Genomic DNA, 18386 nt, shown 5'->3' with positions numbered 1-18386 from the left:
TAAAGCCTAATGCTGCTCCATTACATTCATTACATCTGTAATTGGATATCCTAACACATCAAATGGAAATATTGGAATAGTTAATGAATGCATTCAACTTTCCAATCTAAAGGAACTAGGAGTACATCCTAATGAAAAAACATTAGAATTGGAATCAGTAAGGCCTAAAATCAGATCTTGGCTTTAATATTCACTCACAAGATAACTGTTGGCACAATACTTCAACTCTCATTCTCTGAGCCTCCTTCCCTTAATAAGAAAAGGGTGATAGTAATCCTTTTATAAACTCCCTGAGAGGGTTATTCTAAGGAAGTTTCTTTTGCAAATATATTTTAAACATATGTTTATAAATATAGACATATATGTGTATATACTTACATATGTAGAATAGACACATATTACTAGATATTATAGTATGGGGAGGTATGTACAGATAATACCTTTGGTGCAATGAATTTCCAGTGTGGAAAATTCCTCCAGTGGTGCAGATGGGTAACTGGTACAGTATAGTGCACGACTTCCAATCTTTCAAAAATTAAATAAGTTAATCATAAATAGAATTAAATAAAATATAATAAATAAAAATATAAATTAATTAATAAATATGAATGAATTAATTAATATTTCAGGTTTTCATTCTCTCCCTCCCACTTCTGCTCCATGATGAGAAAGCAAGAAAAATAAAACCTGTTACAAACATGTATAACCAAGAAAAACAAATTTCCCTATTGGTCATTCCATTGTAGAATCTGCATTGATCTAGAAAGTCCAGGGTCCTTAAGGGCAACTCCTTCCGTAATTTCTGGTGTCAATGACCAGATTCTACACTGCTGTCATAAATCTCTCTATTGCTATAAACAAATCCGGATAGCTCAGTCATTAGTTTGATGGTAAATGATAATAAATTTTTGGTTGAATTTGTAAGGCTTTCATCCATAGAGGGCCTTTTGATTCCACTCTAGAATATTAACTATTCATGAGGTCCATTCAGAGGTAGATCACTTTCACTGACATTCAACCAAAGCATTGACATGTACATATCTTTAGTGTTTACTGTTGCTCAGAGGAGTGCTCTGCTTGTTAAAAAAGTAGCCTTGTAGATTTTTAACTTGTTAATCATGAGCTCTAAGAATGTCTGTGAGTTTTCTTTCTCTTTTTTGACAGTGTTCATCTTTCTATAGTTACGTTATGGCCTGTGTATCATTAATATTGGGTGGATTTTTGTAAGCATACATACCAAACCCATCATTGTTCATTTCATACACCCAAAAGTGTATAGGGTTTGTTGAGATTGATGTTAATTGTGAAAGTGTTAATTACTTTTTGTTGCTGTTTAGTCATTTTCAAGTTGTGTCTGACTCTTCATGACCTCATTTGTAAGTTTTCTTGGCAGAGATATTGGAGTGGTTTGCAATTTCCTTCTCCAGCTCATTTTACAGATAAAGAAACTGAGGCAAACAGGGTTAAGTCACTTGCCCAGGGTCACACAACTAGTAAGTGCTGGACACCAGATTTGAACTCAGGCCCAGTGCTCTATCCACTGTGCCCCCTAGCTGCTCTGTTAATTGCTTTAAATGTGGGCTTGGATTTCAGGATACCAGAAAGACTCTTAATGTATACAAAGCATGGAGAAGGCTAGTCGCTCTTGGGACTCCATGTGGACACAGGACTAGAGTGCTCTGCCAAGCCAGGCAGGGCGTGGGGCTGGGGAATGGGGGGTGTATGGATGTACGCCATGGTGGAGTCGTAGCAGCTGCAGGTACAGGAGGTGGCTGGCATCATGGTGAAAGGGCTGGAGTGGGAGAATATCCAAAAGATGCAGGGTACCACGTTCTGGTGCAGTGCCAGCTGCTATGAAGATACCCAGACCTCCATCAGTGCATTGAATGCTACCATGTTCCTGTGGTGCAGACAGGTTCTTGTGACCAGTGAACTGGAGAAATGCCAGGACCACATAGCTCGATGCACCATGCGCTGCAAAGACAAAGCCAAAAACCTGATGTATGCTGGTAGCAAAGAGTAGCAGGAGAGGAGACAGCTAAAGTCTGGTGTGACCAAATATGTTGATGACCACATGCACCTCACCTCCACCATGACTAAGAAGATGAAGGATTCCCTGGCATCTATTGCAAAATAGAGTCATTGTCAATAGTCATCTGGGGTGGGATAATGGGTCTACTTGTAAAGATGTATGGAAATTTTTACCTTTCAGTGAAAATTTGAGAATTAAGCAGCTGAGGGTATTAGCAAGTTTAAGAATACCTTTCTGGGAATTTCACATCTGCCTCTGGACTCTGTTGGTTCCTTTATGAGTTTTAGCCCATAGGTGAAGAAATGGAAGAAATTGGAGCTCAGATCTGAATTGAAGGTAGCATGAAAAGCTAATAGTACCCAGGCCCATCCCTACAGTGAAGGTGACCCCTGTTCTATCTGTTGGAGACCTTACCAGCTTTCAACTGGTTCAGAAGCTGGAATAAACCTTTGGGTTTATAGGCATTAGGAGCCCTCCCCAACCTACCTCCCATCTGGTAGGAGTCCCTGAGGTAGCTGTCCACTTTTTTTTGGTGCCAACTTCACATCCACCTGGTTGAACCATTTCCCATAGACCAGAAAGCAGAAGCCATGAGTTCACTACTGATTGGAAAAGAGAAACACCGTTGTGCTTTTCTCCCCAATACAAAAACTGGCATTCAGAGGGGAGTCTGGGGAAAGAGGCTTACTCTGATTAGAGCTCTGAGCAAGACAGTGCTCAACACTAGCTTTCAGCTGGGACACCAGCAAGAGCATAAATCTCCCAACCAGGCATGTGAAGCTCAGGTTCCTTCACATTGACTTTTCTAGGACTGCTGCTCAGGTTATTTTTTCTTGCCCTTCTGGAAGGTACTACAAAGGCAACACTTCAGTTAATGTTTTTTGAGACTAACACAAAACCGTTTTGAGCCAAAGAAAGCCTCTCTTTGCTTGCAGAACCATCTTAAGCCTCTTGCTTAATGGAATGGTAGGTGACTGGTTTGGGGGAGTTAGTTTTCCCCCAAAGCAGAAAAAGATGTGATACATGACCTGCCCATTTGCCCTCTTCAACAGAAACAACTTGTTGAGAGGACCCTCTTAGGATAGGAGAGGGTAGGAAAACAACTTAAACTTCCAAGCAAGTTGCAATGAACAACTTTTTTCTACCCCACAGTACAAGAGGCAGTTAGCACCAATTATCCAGTTATCACTGTTGGTTAAAACTTTGGGCAGCATACTTAGACTAGGCACTGTGTTGGAAAAGATCTTATTCTCTTTATACCAACCTCTTACTGAATGCCATTAACATAGCTTTCCTGTTCAGTGTTTTAAGGCTACGTCATATTTTCCTAGTGTCTGATGAAACAAGTTTTATTTAATATATATTTATATATACAACCATAGATTTTTCCTTGATAATTTTATGCTCAGTATGTTTTACCTGAAGGAGTATTACCTTCATCTGTTGGTTCATTTTGACTATTAGGTTTTCAGCTAAAATCTTTAGTTTCTATTTTCCTTAGTGTACACTAGTAATAATTTTGCATTAAGTCCAAATGACATTCTGACATTATTTTGGAAAGAATCCATGAGATGAAGAAGCTATTTAATGTATATATTACTATTATAGGATGGCTATGTGGATAGAATGCCAGTTCTGGATTCAGGAAGACTCATCATTCTGAGTTCAAATCTGGCTTCAGATACTTACTAGCTGTGTGACCCCAGGTAAGTCACTTAACCCTGTTTGCCTCAATTTCTCATCTATAAAATGAACTGGAGAAGGAAATGGTAAACTGCTCCAGTAACTTTGACAAAAATCCAAACAACAAATTAATAAACCCAAATAGGATCACAAAGAGTTGGATACAACTAAAATGAATGAAAACATTATTGTTAGAATCTTATTCTTATCCTTTTGAAATCTGATAATCACCATTGTTGACTTCAGGTCCAGTCCTTTATCTACCATGCTACGCTATCCCCTGGTATAAGTGAAGAAAGTGAGGCCCAGATGGATGAAGGGACTTGTCCAATCCTTTTTCTATCTCCTCCAAAATTTCCAGAAAGATTAGCATGGAGTTTCTTAGTAAGACTGAAGTATAACTGAGAGTGACTCTTGGAATGAATAAAGCGTCTGTGCCCCTTTGAGATCTGATAACCATTCAGAATGATAAACAAAAACCAAAACCAAATCAATAGTTTACATCGTAGTGAAACAACATTTTATTTCTCTTTTCTCAATGAGACAAGCTAGATACTTCATTTTCTTTAATCTGCCCTAACCTCACTATATACCATTGTTTATAATACTAAGAGTTACGACAGAGTCGTACAACTTTCAGTGACTCACCAACTCCAGCCTTCCAAGGGCCTTGGTTTTTCACATCCCTTCTGAGTAATGGCTTATAGAGAAATTGCTTATTATCTGTAATCCATTTTAGTCTGGTGTGCTTCTCCAAAAGCATTCTTTTTTTCCAATAAATGCAAATTATAATACTGCTGCTTGGCAAAAGGAAAGTCGTTTTTTCCTCCAGTCTAAGATTTCTTTCTCAACCAACTTGTTTTTGTATTTCTGAATGCCATTTTGAGGTTTGTTTTTTCCCTAAAGCTCTAAACAAGTACCTGCCAATCATTCTGACTTGGTAGGGATGATGCCAGAATAGTTTTGTTTTCATTCTTTACAGCAAGCATAGAAAAGTATTCTCAGAAAAGCTGTAGGAAACAGAATTCAGGCAAAAAATAGGAAGGAATTAAGGAGGCTACTGAAGGGGACAAAAGGAAGATAGAGGACTAAGAAAAATCTCTTACAGTTAAGATATTGTCATATTTAGAAAAAAGTCAACTAATTTATTTGGATCCCACTAACTAAAAAAAAAACACAGACATTTAAATGGGAAAAATTGAAGTTTATCTTTGTGCAATCAGTGAAAACAGACTTTACTAAGCAAATTAATAGTATGAGCAAGATTGCTATCTAAACACTGCAGCTACTTTCATAGAATCCATTTTCATAATAAAATTTATCATGCAAATTGCATGTATTTTGTATCGATTCATTAATGCAGACCTCCACCTAACAACATTTTGTTAGCCATCAACAAAATAACTGAATTGCATTTCTTTTCAAATATCGAAAAATTCTGGATATTCTCTAATTGAAACTGAGTCTTCCATGAATTTTTCTGAACTGATGAATGTCAGAGTGGTTTATTTCAATAGCTAGCTGAAGAAGTATTTTGTGGAATGTATCCCTCTACCTAAGCTGGTATGATAAATATGCTCACAAACTGTTTTGCAATTCCATACTTTAGACTGTTTACCTAAATAGAAAGAGTCCTGGAATTCATACAAGATTAGGGCAGATATATAATAAGTACACTTTGACCAAGAACTGTTATCTAGCACTAGAATTCCAATCCAACTCAATGTTTGTATGACCAAGTATTTGTCCAACACTTGCTCCTTGTCCTTCATTATGCTCCCTGCTGTGGGAACTTGAGAGGTATCAGTTCGGTAACAAAATTTATTAAGCACTTAAATTATTTAACATGCACTGTGTTATGTTGTTGTTATTGTCATATTTTGAGCCATGTCCAACTCATTGTTACCCCATTTGGGGTTCTCTTGACAAGGCTAGTTTGCCATTTCCTTCCTCAACTCATTTTACAGATGAGAAAGCTGAGAAAAATAGGGTTAAGTGACTTGCCCAGGATCACAGCAGCTAGGCTGAATTTGAACTCAGGTCTTCCTGACTCCGGGCCAAGCAATCTGTTCACTATGGAGCTCCCTAGCTGCCCCTGATTACCGTGTTAAGTTGTTATAACTGTATTAAGTACCAGGGATACAAAGAATCCAAGTCCCTTCCCTCAAGGAGCTTATATTCTATTGGGAAAGACAGCATGTACCTATATTGATATATACGAAATTATGTACAAAGTAAAGATGAGATCATTTGGGAGACATGGGTTATTTTTGGAAGAGAAAAAAATCGTTCCTAGTGCCATCCTTTTAAAACATAGATGTTTTGCCTTCTCAAATGCCAAACAACATGCTTTGATGACACTAGCATGTATAATGCTACCTACTCAATTTCATCAGTGTGTTCTGCCATATCTGAAATGGAAATCACATGAGGTGACAAAGACTCAGCTCTCATAAGTCATGGCCTTCGATTCCAGCAAGGGACATGAAAGAACAGGAAATGCTTCTGTTTGTGATGACACGTTAGCTCCAACCTGTTCTCTCTTCTAGCTATGATCCTCTCCTAGGGAGGATTAAATCTCATCTCCATCAGGAACCTCACCACTGGAGATTAAATAAATTCAGGGAGGGGCATGAAGACATTCTCTATGGTTTGAGTTCATTTAACATTTTGTCTAATGGTGTTTTCCCTCATACATCTTATCAATTAGGTGGTGATTTTAGATAAGTGAGTATCATTAGGGAGAGGAGTAATAAGTGGAGCTATTCAAATACTTATATTGGCCAGAGCAAGAATAATTTGATTAAATCATTTGGCTAGATTCCCACTCTAGATAACTCTACGAAGAGCAGTGTTAGAGGGAAGAGCATCAGCCCCCTGAGGGACTGGATGGAATAAATAATCTTGTGGTCAAACAAGCAAAGAAAAGCACTTTGCTGGAGATGAAGGTTTCTATCTTCATTAGAAAAACTGAAGATGCTCTAAAGGATTCCATTAAGGATAATACTATCTCTTTGAAGAGCTTTGTGCTTCATGGTTTAGATGCTTGATAAAATGGCTAATTCACTCTCTGGTTATCTAATTGATCTTGTTTTCTCCTCCTGCATCCTGCCCTGGAGAATATCCAAAGCTAAATTATAAACCCTCATCCATGTTTTGTTCCTTCCAGGTTGAAGAATATGAACTGGAGCTTTTCAATGTGACAAAGGTTTTCAGGATTCAAGGGCAGTGACATCCATACGCCCTGCCCCCCACCCCCTGTCTGTGTGTGTGTGTATGTGTGTGTGTGTGCATGCGCATGTGCATAATATATGTATGTGGTATGATTGCATACCATCCGCCAGGGGGTTCCTCCTCCCCATTCCCACATATAGGCTAGGTTTGCTTTTCTCTTGAAAAGCAACAGAGTTGTTTCTGGTATTTTATTGGCCCAGGGGCCTAAATTGCTGCCTCCCTTGTCCTTGGTGGCCTCTGGTCATATTGACATGGCTTTCTGGTCACCTAAGGGCATAAACAGTTCTATAAACTTGACAGATATCTAGAGACCAAGGGAGTCAGTCAGCACACCTTCCCTGATGACCAGATGTTATTTCTAAACAAGATGATAGGGGCTGAGTCTACCCAAGCTAAGTGCTTGAATATCCTTGTTGAATATTTTTTCAAGAATGCCATGCTCTGACTAGGTTAACCCCTTTTATTAACTGTTGAATAAGCTACAAGTGCCTCATTTCCTTCCCACACTGAACCTAATCTGACAGGGGACCAGTCAGAATCAAGCATGACCATTACAGGTGGCACCTCTTACTTGTCAACTTTGTCTTTGTAGTGGCGAATCCCTTTATTACAGTGCTCACAGAATCATACATTTAAGGCTGAAATGTGCCCCTAAAATCATCTATTCCAAAGATGAACTGTTTTGATGCCATGCATGCATTTGGCAATCTGGTGAAAAATTCCTTCTTAGAATGTTGTTTTTTTTAAAGAATTAAAAGTTACTGAAAATAAAAATGTATTTTTTTTCCTATCCAAGTTTATAAACACCCTGAAATCTCTCCAAAAGATACCATATTAAGACCTCTGTCCTAATCCAGTCCCTTTATTTTACATATGAGGAACCAAGGCTCAGAGACACATTGACCTGCCCAAGGTCATGTAGGTGGTATGGTGGCAGAGCCAGGATTCAGTCCAAGGTTCCTTTTCTGACTCCAAATCTAGCTCCCTATATTATAATGAATCTAGGTGGTAACTGCAAAGCAAGCAAAGTAGGATCTTTGCTGTTTTTCTGGACTGAGTTTTAACCAATCAGGTATATACATGTGGGTTCTAGCTAATCAGATACTGAGTAGAGCTGTATATAAAGTAAGAGCCAGTGTTGAGAAAGTAAATGTGAAAACAACCAGCGATGAGAAGAAGACAGGTGAGAGGAGACCTGAGAGCCCGGAGCAGACCTGAGAGCCCGGAGGAGACCTCTAATGGCAGAGACTTGCTGAAGGAACCTCTGAACTTTGAAAGCAAATAGAGTTGTAGGGCAGAAACACACCCATGAGGAGGTTAAGCCCCTTTTGAGAGCTGTTGAAGTGAACTCAAGATGCTGTTGCTGTGCTCGTCCTTTGTTGCCGAAGAAGACCATCCCATTAGAGAAATGATGACATGGCTTGCACTTGACTTTGCTTTGAGTGAGGGAGGGCTGTGCAGGTCAACAGCCTTACTTCTTCTCCAGAGCCATCTGAATCCAGTGACCAGATATTCATCAGGATGACTGGAGATGACCCAGGATGCAATAGGAGCCTCTGGATTTGGAGGTGAATTGTGATGATGGTGCTGGTGGTGAGCGTTAATATTGTTGTTGGCCTGTTGAACTTTGTTTTCCCAAAGGCAGAAGCTACAGAGTAGAGCAGTTCCCTTGAGATGGAGCAGGAGCAGAGAGCTGCCTATGTGTGAATCCAGGTAAGAGTCAGTGGTCAGCCCACAGAAGAAGAGCCTTAGGACTTTATATGTGCATGAGAGTTCATTATACTATGTGATTAGACCCCTGAAATTATTCACAGCAGCAGTCCTCAGGTGTGCTGTTGCTATTGGTGTTACAGTAACAGAGCAGGAATTGAGGAATTCTGTAATATCTACCCCTCCATTAAAATGAACCTTAAAAAAAAAGTCCTTTGGCAGTCTTGGTAATTCATTGGCCAGCCACATCCTGATGAGAAACATGGTCACTGTGTACATTTGAAATGCATACATGAAGGGATACCTCATGCCTCAAATGCTGAAGGACTGCTGTGTTCACATTGTTCCTGCTGGACCTTTTCCCCGCTGGTGTGGTGGGTTGTTCAGCCTCTGCAAGAAACACTACTTTCTAATGGCCTCTTTTGGTCAATGCCAGACAGTGTTCCACTTGCCTTTTGGCTGTTAGGCTTCCCTCTGCTATTAGGTTTTGAGTTTTCATCACTTTCACAAGTCAACATTTATTAAACATCTGCAGTATTCTAGGTACTGTGCTATAAAACCTTGTAGAGACTGAACAATGTATCAGAACAGTAAGGAGAAGGTCCAGCAGGAACAGTGCAAAGATATCAGCCGTCCTGCAGTATTGGAGACCTGAAGTGTCCCTTAACATGTATACATTGGCCATCCATGTACCTTATCTGTGTGCTCCTGTACAAGAGAGGCTTACCCAAGTTTTCCCTCCTTATGGAGTCACCCCAGGTGTTACATGGCCAGTTGGGGATACAGATATATTGAAAAAGACAGGGTTTGGAAGCCCTTGTTGCTCCTGCCATGAGATTTCATACCCTTAATCTGGCTTCAGAGGGCTCTGCCAAAGTGAGCCCCCTGAGCTATGTGTTATCTAAGCCACTACGATTTTCTTCAGTTTCCTAGTTCCTTCCCCTCTTGTTCTTTCTCTATTTCTTTCAACAATGCCCAAGTGTTCCCCACCTTGGAAAAAAAAAACTTCACTGGATTCTTCCATTTCTTCAACCAATCATTTAATTTTTTCACACTTAAAAAAAAGCTCTCTATATGCATGCTCTCTCCAAAGATATCAATAATCTCTTAATTGACAATGGACGTTTAGGCATTTTTTTTCTCTCTCTGCTCCCATTGATGTTGATCACACCCTTCTCCTGGATAGTCTCTCCTATTTGAGTTTTCTTGATAATATTCTCTTCTGTTTCTTTGCCTATGTGTCTGACCACTCTTTAGTCTCTTTTGTATGCTTATCCTTCATGTCATGGCCCCTGTTTTGGGGTGATCCTTAAAACCTTGGTCCCAAGCACTCTTCTATCCTCCTTGTATGCTCTCCCAGGACCATCAGTTCCCATGGCCTTAATTGCCATCTCTATGTAGATGACTCACAGATCCATTTATCCATGTCCACTCCTTCCTCAGACTCAGTTCTGTTAAGCATTTTAGACTAGATGTTATATAGGCACCGCACTCGCAACCTGTTCAAAACAAAATGCACTTTCCCCCCAAACCCACAGCTCTTCTAAATTTTCCCATTTCTGTTGACAGTATCACCATTTTTCCAGTCTTCCAACTTTATTAACCTTGATGCAATTCTTAACTGTTTACTCTTCTTCATCCCACATGTCCAATCAATTACCAAACTTCCTTCTCCAACATTCTTCACATCTAACCCTATCTCTTTATTCATACTGCCATCATCTTGGTTCAGGCCCTTATCATCTCTTCCCTAGGTTATTGCAATGCCCCTCTACTTCATTCCTCTGCCTCAAATCTGACCCAACTCCAACCCATCTTTCCTTCAGCAGCCAAAGTAATTTTCCTTAAGTGTAGATCTGGTGGTGTTACTCAATAAATCCTATGAGCTTCCTATTTTTTATGTTATAAACTATAAACTCCTCTTTTGAGTTTTTAAAGGTCTTCCCAGCATATCTTTCCAGTCTTGTTGGGCATCACCACCTTTCCTTCATTCTACTGTCCACTCAAAGTGGCTTATTTTACTTTCCTCCCATGCATCACTCTATGCCCCATCTCTCTACCTTTGCATTGACCATTCCCCATGCTGGGTCAGGGGTGGGGGGATGTCAGCCCCATCCATGTCACTTCAACCTTATAAAATCCTTTTCTTTTTCCAAGACAGAGTGCCACCTGCCACAGGAAGACTTTCTTGATTCCTCCAATTGTCAAGGTTCTTTTGCCCTAAGTAACCTTGGATGTATGTTTCTTTTACTCTCTCTATATTTAATATGTATATACTTATACATATGCGTATTATCTCCTCCATTGGAAAGTAAGCTCTTTGAAAATAGAGATTCTTTTTCTTTTTTTTATTATTATTATCATTTTGTTTGTTTTCAGTGTTCTACAATCACTTCCATATACCTTAGTTTTTTTTGCCATCTTTCCCCATCTTCCCCCCTATGTCCTCACTCCCTCCCTGAGATGGCATACAGTTTTATATGGGTTCTACACATACATTTCTATTAAATACATTTTCACCTTAGTCATGTTGCATAGAAGAATTAAAATGAATGCAAGAAATCATAAAACAAACAAATCATAATACAGAAGAAAATGATCTGCTTCATTCTGCAATTGAATTCTATAGTTCTTTCTCTGGATGTGGAAGGCATTTTTGCCCTAAGAGTCCACTGGGAATTTTTTAAGTTTATGCATTGCAACGAAGTACTAAGTCTACCAGAACAATTTCTCGCACACTGTGGTTTTTGCTGTGTATAAAATTCTCCTGGTTCTGCTCCTTTCACTCAGCATCAGATCATATATGTCTTTCCGGGCCTCTCTGGTCTTCCCATTCATCATTTCTTATAGCACAATAGTGTTCCATTACATTCATATACTAAAATTTACTCAGCCATTCCCCAATTGATGGGCATCCCCTTGATTTCAAGATTCTTTTTCATTATATTTTTATCTCCTGCATCTAGCACAGTGTCTGCCACATACTAAGGGCTTGATAGATGCTTTTTGATTGATTGATTGGTTGGTATGAAAATGTATATGTGAAATCACAAAAGCGAAGTCAAAAGGGCAAGGTCATTGTCTTCCTTCTGCCAGACCAAGCTCTTGTCTTTTTGTGTATGGGCAGCCAGACTCAAGTTTGGAAGGCTTTGAGGTACTTTAAACTTACATCTTTATTAACCTGGAACTATACTATATTTATTGGGAGTGTACCTTTGGGCAAAGAAAGTGGTTATTTTTCTGAGTTCTTAAGAAGGAATCCATGACTTAGTCTCAAAACCCTGGGATGAAGTGAAACTCAGGAATGCAAAAACAGTGAATAATGATTGGATTAATGTAGTAGATAGAGCAGTGAACTGCATCAAAGATTTGGCTTCTAATAACAGAGCTCTGACTTAATACTTGTGGGATCTTAAGTTAGACAATTCGCCAAACCTCACTGAACTTCAGTCTCCTTATTCATTGATTTGGGATAATAGTAATACCCCCACCTCTTACATATACACAGGCACATGCACACATGCACATGTACACACACACACACACACACACACACACACACACACACACACACACACACACACACACACCCCTAGACATAAAATGCTCAGGATTATTGTAAGAAAAAAATTAGAAATGTATGTAAAAATGGCCTGAAAATGGTAAACATTTGTACAAATGAACTGAGATCATGGAGCTGTTTGAATATTTTGAATTAATTCATTTGTGCAGGTGTCATGGTAGATGGAGTAAAGGACCTGAAACTAGAAAGACCTGAGTTCAAATATGGCCTCACATACTTATTAGTTGTGTGTTCTTTCAGAATTTGGCCTGTGTCCTAAGCCGTCTTCTGTCTTCCCTGTATACTCTTCCAGTGAGATACATCATCAGTCACTCCACCTACCTCAGTTTCCTCAGCAATAAAATTGGGACAATAATAGCACCTACTCTCCAGAATTATTGTGAAGATCAAATGAGATAATAATTTGTAATGTGTTTAGTGCCTAGCACATAGTAGGTGCTTAATAAATACTTGTTTTCTTCCTTCTTGTGACCATGTTGGATCCCCTCAATAGAATGTAAGCTCCTTGTTGGTATAGATTTCTTTTTCATTTTTCTCTGTTTCTTCCATGGCTAGCATAGTACCTAGCACTTAGTAGGTACCGTCAGGATCCCCATGCCAAGACCATCCCTCCTACTAGAGGAGGCCCTGGCATGTGTCTAATTTCTCTCCCCCAACAGAGTAAAGAAAGCTTTCTGCTTATAACCTGTGTGAGCTCTTTGGTATTTTTGGAGTTAATGGTGATTGCAAAACCTCTGTGACTCTTTGGTCATTTGTTACCAGAACTGACAGTACATAACAAGGGTTTATTGAATTAATTCCTTTTCTAGCTTGTGTCACCAGACTTGCTTTGTAAAAATATGCAAAATTATGTTAGATAAGTTTCTCAAGGGCAGGAGCCAGATATTACTTACATTTGTGTCTTCTTCAGGTTTGCTAGAGCAATAATTAGTGGCTGAACTGAATTGAAAATCAAATGAATGCTGGGTCACAAATTAGGTTCCTGGGGCCTCTGTGAAATAAACTTGAGAAAATAGAAATCCATAATCTTGTGGGGAAATTTAAGTAATAAAATAAGTAATAACATCTGACCCAATTTTCATTACTAGCACAAAGGTCTACCTTCATCATCTTGTTGATCTTAATGTGTAACTAGACCAAGAAATGAGTGGATGCATTCCCAAGAGAAAAGTAGCATATGACCTTGTCCAAGGTATTTTAACATCTCTGGGCTCAAATGACATTTATAAAAATGAGGGGAACTGAAATAGTTTATTTCTAAGGCCCATTTTAGATCTAAAGCTATGATTCTAGAATCAGAAAAGGGGAGAACTTTAGAGCACTGGGTTCCAGGGACAGCTCTCCTGCTAATTAGCGATGTGAAGTCGCCTTCCTATGCAATGAATCATGAGTTCATTGTTGTTCAGTTCTCTCATCTGGAAAATGAGGGACTTGGATGAGATGATCCAAAGTCCCTCCAAGCTCTAAAGTTTTGTGATTCCACAATCTGTTATTTGTTTCACAGCTTTGTCATCAGCTTCAGCAGTAAAGCAACGACTTTGTCCAAACTATTGTACCTCTAGTGACTCCAACTCACTTTGGTTTTCTACTTGTTCTAATTTTCCTGTTTGGAAGGCAATTCAATTTACTTTTGGTGTGTAAAACCCAAGAGTATTCATTCAATTCATGTCACCAAATATTTATTAAGGGTCCTCTATGTGCTCAGAATCTTAATGCAGTTCAATCCTCATACACATTTGCAGTCTGCCATCAACTATATTCTCCTCAGTTGATTGCCCCCCAACTGGTTTTAGAAAGCACACATGTGTGAAACTATTTCCTAGACCAGTACACCCATCTCATACAACATTTCACAAAAGCTGGGGCAAAACTACTGCTGAAAACCTCTGGGGCCATTTCCCCCCTGGCTATGAATTTCTCTGCACAACAAACTCTCCTGACAGCAATTGCAGTCTACCTTCTAATGAGTCATCCTTTGATGAGTTTCATATGATGTGTTTGGCAGTGAAGAACTGTCTCAGACCATGTTTCCTCCCTAAGGAACTTCTGATTGACTTCTGAAATAAACAAAACACAAAGATCTCACTCCAATGCCTACTTAATTTGATTATAAATTTACTGTGCAGAGAAAATGTTTGTGTATTAGTTCCATGCAATGTATGCCATGTTCTTCCTCCTCATTAAATACTAAAGAATAACCTGTTCAAGGTGAATTATTTAATGGATGCATGGGCCTTGGTTGTAGCCTGGGAAAGCCTATTTCTGCTGGCAACAGAGAAAGGGGGTCATTGCAATTTTGGTCCAATGATTAAGAGAAAATCATATGAGTTCATTCTAGAATATGTTTGAGATGGAATCATCAAAAGCTTGCATTCCACAAATTCATGCCCCACTATAATCTGTGTTTGACTTTAGGACTTCAAAAGGAGTCAAGAAAAGATACTAACTGCATCTAAATCTAGGCTCAGCACTTCCTATTTACTTCCCTTTTAAAGGAAAATCATTTTATATTGGAAAAACTAATCCCTGTCTATATTCTGTATTCTTTTAGCACCTGCAAGTCCCTTTGAAGTTGATGGAAGCTGCATAGGACTTATGTTGAGTACCTGACAGATGAGGAGTCTGAGAGTTGCTTATAGTAATCAGTTTTCCAGTGAGGGAAATTTGAGCAACATAATTTGAGGCAGGATAATGAGGTTCAGTTCTTCTGCAGTATTCTCACTGAAACCATCATCAACAACAAAACATGCCAAGTGTCCATTGAATGAACGCCATTGTCTTACTTATCACATTGTTCATTCCCTAATGTGCATTCAAGGTGTTTCAGATTCCAAAAGTTTATATTCCTTTTAAAATCCTATCTTTCCACCATTTTCTGGAAATTTTGTTTAATAAATTATTTAACAAATGTTGGCTGAAGAAATAAAGGAATGGTCTTCTGTAACACTATTCTTTATGTTTGGCCCAACCTGGAAGATGTCCTATTAATTTTCTTGCTTAGACCTCTCACTTTGTGACATGGTTCAACTTACATATGAGAGCACATATTTTTTTTGATTTCCAGGGTTTGATCAGCATGCTTTACTCAGTCCACAAACTCTTGACTGAAAGAATAACATCCCAATGCACAGAAGTTTGAATTTCCAAGTATATATCTGCCAACACCCATAGTCATGAGAGTTTGCCTGATGGAATTTTACCAAACATAAGGAGGCTATTAAAGAAAATAGAACCCTGTGATTAGGCACAGTCACCTAATAGTGCAAGATCATTGTTCAATTCATGTTCAGTAAGGAGAAGGGATCGATCAACAAGAAATGCCTCTTGTTCTTGTTCTGATTAACACACACACACACACACACACACACACACACACACACACACGAAAATACTAGAATAAAGGAATTATACAAAGAATTACCAGACAAATGATTGGGGAGTGCTGGTCAGAGCAAATCATGCTTTAGTGACATTAGCTATTATTTATTTTATCAGAATTAGAGAGATTATAATCTTGCTACATCCTCTGGTCAGACCATATCTGGAGCATGGTACTCATTCTTAGTGTTCATTTTAGAAAGGGTGTCGAAAACTAGAGGGTATCTAAAGAGGGGGTGATCAGGAAGGTGAAAGAACTTCAGATCATACAATATAAGGATCCAAAGAAAAAACTGGTCATTTTTATCCTGGAGAAAAGACATTTGGGTGGACATGATAAATGCCACTGAGTATTTGAAAGGATGGCATATGGAAAAAGAAATTAGCTTCTTCTTAATGATCCCAGAAACTAGAAAAAGTGGCCAGTCATTGCAAAGGAGCAGATTTCAGCTTCATTTAATTAAAAGCTTCCTAATCAAAGGAGGGTTGCCTTGAGAAATAGTAAATTCTCCATCACTGAATGCCTTTAGGCAGAGAATTCCTCTTCAAGAGACCTCTAAGTTCACCCCAAATCCTGTGATTTCGCATAACCCATATTTTAATAGATAATAAACTGAGTTCCAGTAACTTCTCCAAGGATACAGAGATAATTATGACAGAAACCAGATGACGAGAATATGAGTCTCCTGCCTATGAGCATGGTAATCTTTCGATACCTAGCATGTTAAATTGGAGAGAAAAGAATGTTAAGACAGATGATAAAAAGAATAAAATAAACAAAGACAAAAGGAAGGGGACCAAGAAAGAAAGATCAAAAAGGATATGCTTTGTATTTGAATTTTGGACTTTTTTTATTTCTCATCATCAGTAGGAAGGACCCACCTTTTTCTTGCCTGATTGACTTGAGTTTCTTCATGCCTACGGTTGGTAGTAGAGGGCCCAGCATGACTGTGCTTGATTTGATTTATTCTAGTTGGTCAACAAGCTTACTCTGTGCCAGACACTATAACAAGTGGTGGGAATAGGAGGAGAAAGGCAAAAATAATTTCTACTCTCAGAGCTTATATTCTAATGAGGGACCATTATTTTTGTCCTGATTAGTAATTTACTGTCCTGGGGGATTATCATGCTATCCGGTACTTAGACATAAACTCTGTAGCTTATACACAATTACTAACCTTCTGTCCAGTGTCAAGTTGGAAAGGAGGTATCAAGGCTGACACCTTTGAGGTTATTTCTTCTCTGCAGCCATCCACACTTGTCAGTTGGCCAATCATTTCACACTTCCTCCTTCAAAATGTTTCTTCTAATATGCTCTACAACAGTAGAAGATGAATGGAACTGATATTCAATGAAGCACCTTTTTCTTTATATTATACTTTTATCCCTTCCTTGTCCCCAAATGGTTCACATATAAGTGAGCCTTTTATTTTGTGCCTGTTAATTTCTCTTCCTTGTATTTAATGAATTTAAATTCCACATGAGCAGGAACTAGGTCCTAAGAACTACTCAGTATTGCAGAAATTTCATCTTTTGCAAAATGATAATAACTGATAACTCCAAATAATTTGGAGAGGGTGTCTCAAAACTTTTAGTGCAGTTTTAAGAAGGATACTCTGTATAGGCTTTAAATTTTGTCAAGTCCTTGATTTATAATATATTATTTAAACTTCACAAAGATGCTATGAGGAAAGAATCCCAGTTACCTTCATCCTCATGGTAATGATAAGGAAATCAACGATCGGAGAATAGATGACTTATCCAAGTCACATGGCTAGTGAATGTCAGAGGCAGGATTTGAACCCAGGTCTCACTAACTCTAAGTCTATTATATTAGGCTGTCTAAATTTGGGCTACATAATCCCATATATCCTTTGCAGAACTAAATCCTATGATTTTACGTGTCCCTTTGTATCTCCTAGTTATCCCTTGTATACTTTCTATACATTAGGAATAAGTTTATTATCCTACATGTGGTGCTGCAAGCTTGCTTGATTTTTTTTTTCATGGGGAGAAATGAGCTAGGGCTCTTTCTAACTGGTTAGAACCTTCCAAACATCAAGTTTAAGAGTGAACTGTCATTTGCAGTGAGTTAACTGTCATCACTGGAAAGAGATGACTGTTCGATGACAGAAATAGAACTCTGTGAACTACTCTTTTGCCAGGCATTATGCCAGAGAGGCTAGCTTTTTTTTTAAACATATATTGAATATATCCCATACCAAAAGGAATATGAGAATATATATCCTACTGGTTCTTTCAGGTTTTATAACTTGATGATTCTGTAATCTTTGTAAGTCTGTTTTGTTTTTTTTTAAATCTTCTTTCCTTTAAATGATAGTGTGGCAGAGTTTGAAGTTACTTCCCCTAGAAACACATAGGTGTAGTTTTTATGGGTGTCAGGTCTGTGAACTAGTTGAAAGCCATACCAAATCTCCATCTCCACAGTCTGCTACTTGACTTAACAAATTCTAATCCTGGCTTGTAAAACAATCAAGACTTATAAAACAAATTTTTAGATAACTCCTAATAAATTTTTAAAAATTACTCTTTTTCATCAATGTTAATAATTAATAATTAATTAACATCATTAATCAATCAGCTCTGAGCTGCCATCTCATTTTATAAAATAACTGGTGAAATATCTTTTCCCACATGCTTATTTTTTGTTCTATCTCTTCCTAGTGTTACTGTCTAAACATTTTAACGGTGTAACAAATAATACAGTGTTACTGTCTAAACATTTTAACGGTGTAACAAATAATA

The 18386-nt window shown here is 38.4% G+C and overlaps 1 long non-coding RNA gene and 1 pseudogene across 1 annotated transcript; one reads left to right on the top strand and one right to left on the bottom strand.

Annotated features, from left to right (window-relative positions):
• The first annotated feature begins 1735 nt into the window (after positions 1-1735).
• Positions 1736-2961, top strand: LOC140509542 (protein FAM136A pseudogene; annotated as a pseudogene).
• A 6259-nt stretch (positions 2962-9220) lies between these two features.
• Positions 9221-17667, bottom strand: LOC140509543 (uncharacterized). The gene is made up of 4 exons (XR_011968809.1): positions 17327-17667; positions 16799-16936; positions 14200-14299; positions 9221-13245 (listed from the first exon to the last, which is right to left on the bottom strand). It is a non-coding gene; the product is annotated as an uncharacterized lncRNA (long non-coding RNA).
• Between the last annotated feature and the right edge of the window lie 719 nt (positions 17668-18386).

Source organism: Notamacropus eugenii, chromosome 6 (assembly GCF_028372415.1).
Source record: "Notamacropus eugenii isolate mMacEug1 chromosome 6, mMacEug1.pri_v2, whole genome shotgun sequence".
NCBI classification, from domain to species: Eukaryota; Metazoa; Chordata; class Mammalia; order Diprotodontia; family Macropodidae; genus Notamacropus; species Notamacropus eugenii.
This window is presented reverse-complemented; position numbering and strand designations above follow the sequence as displayed.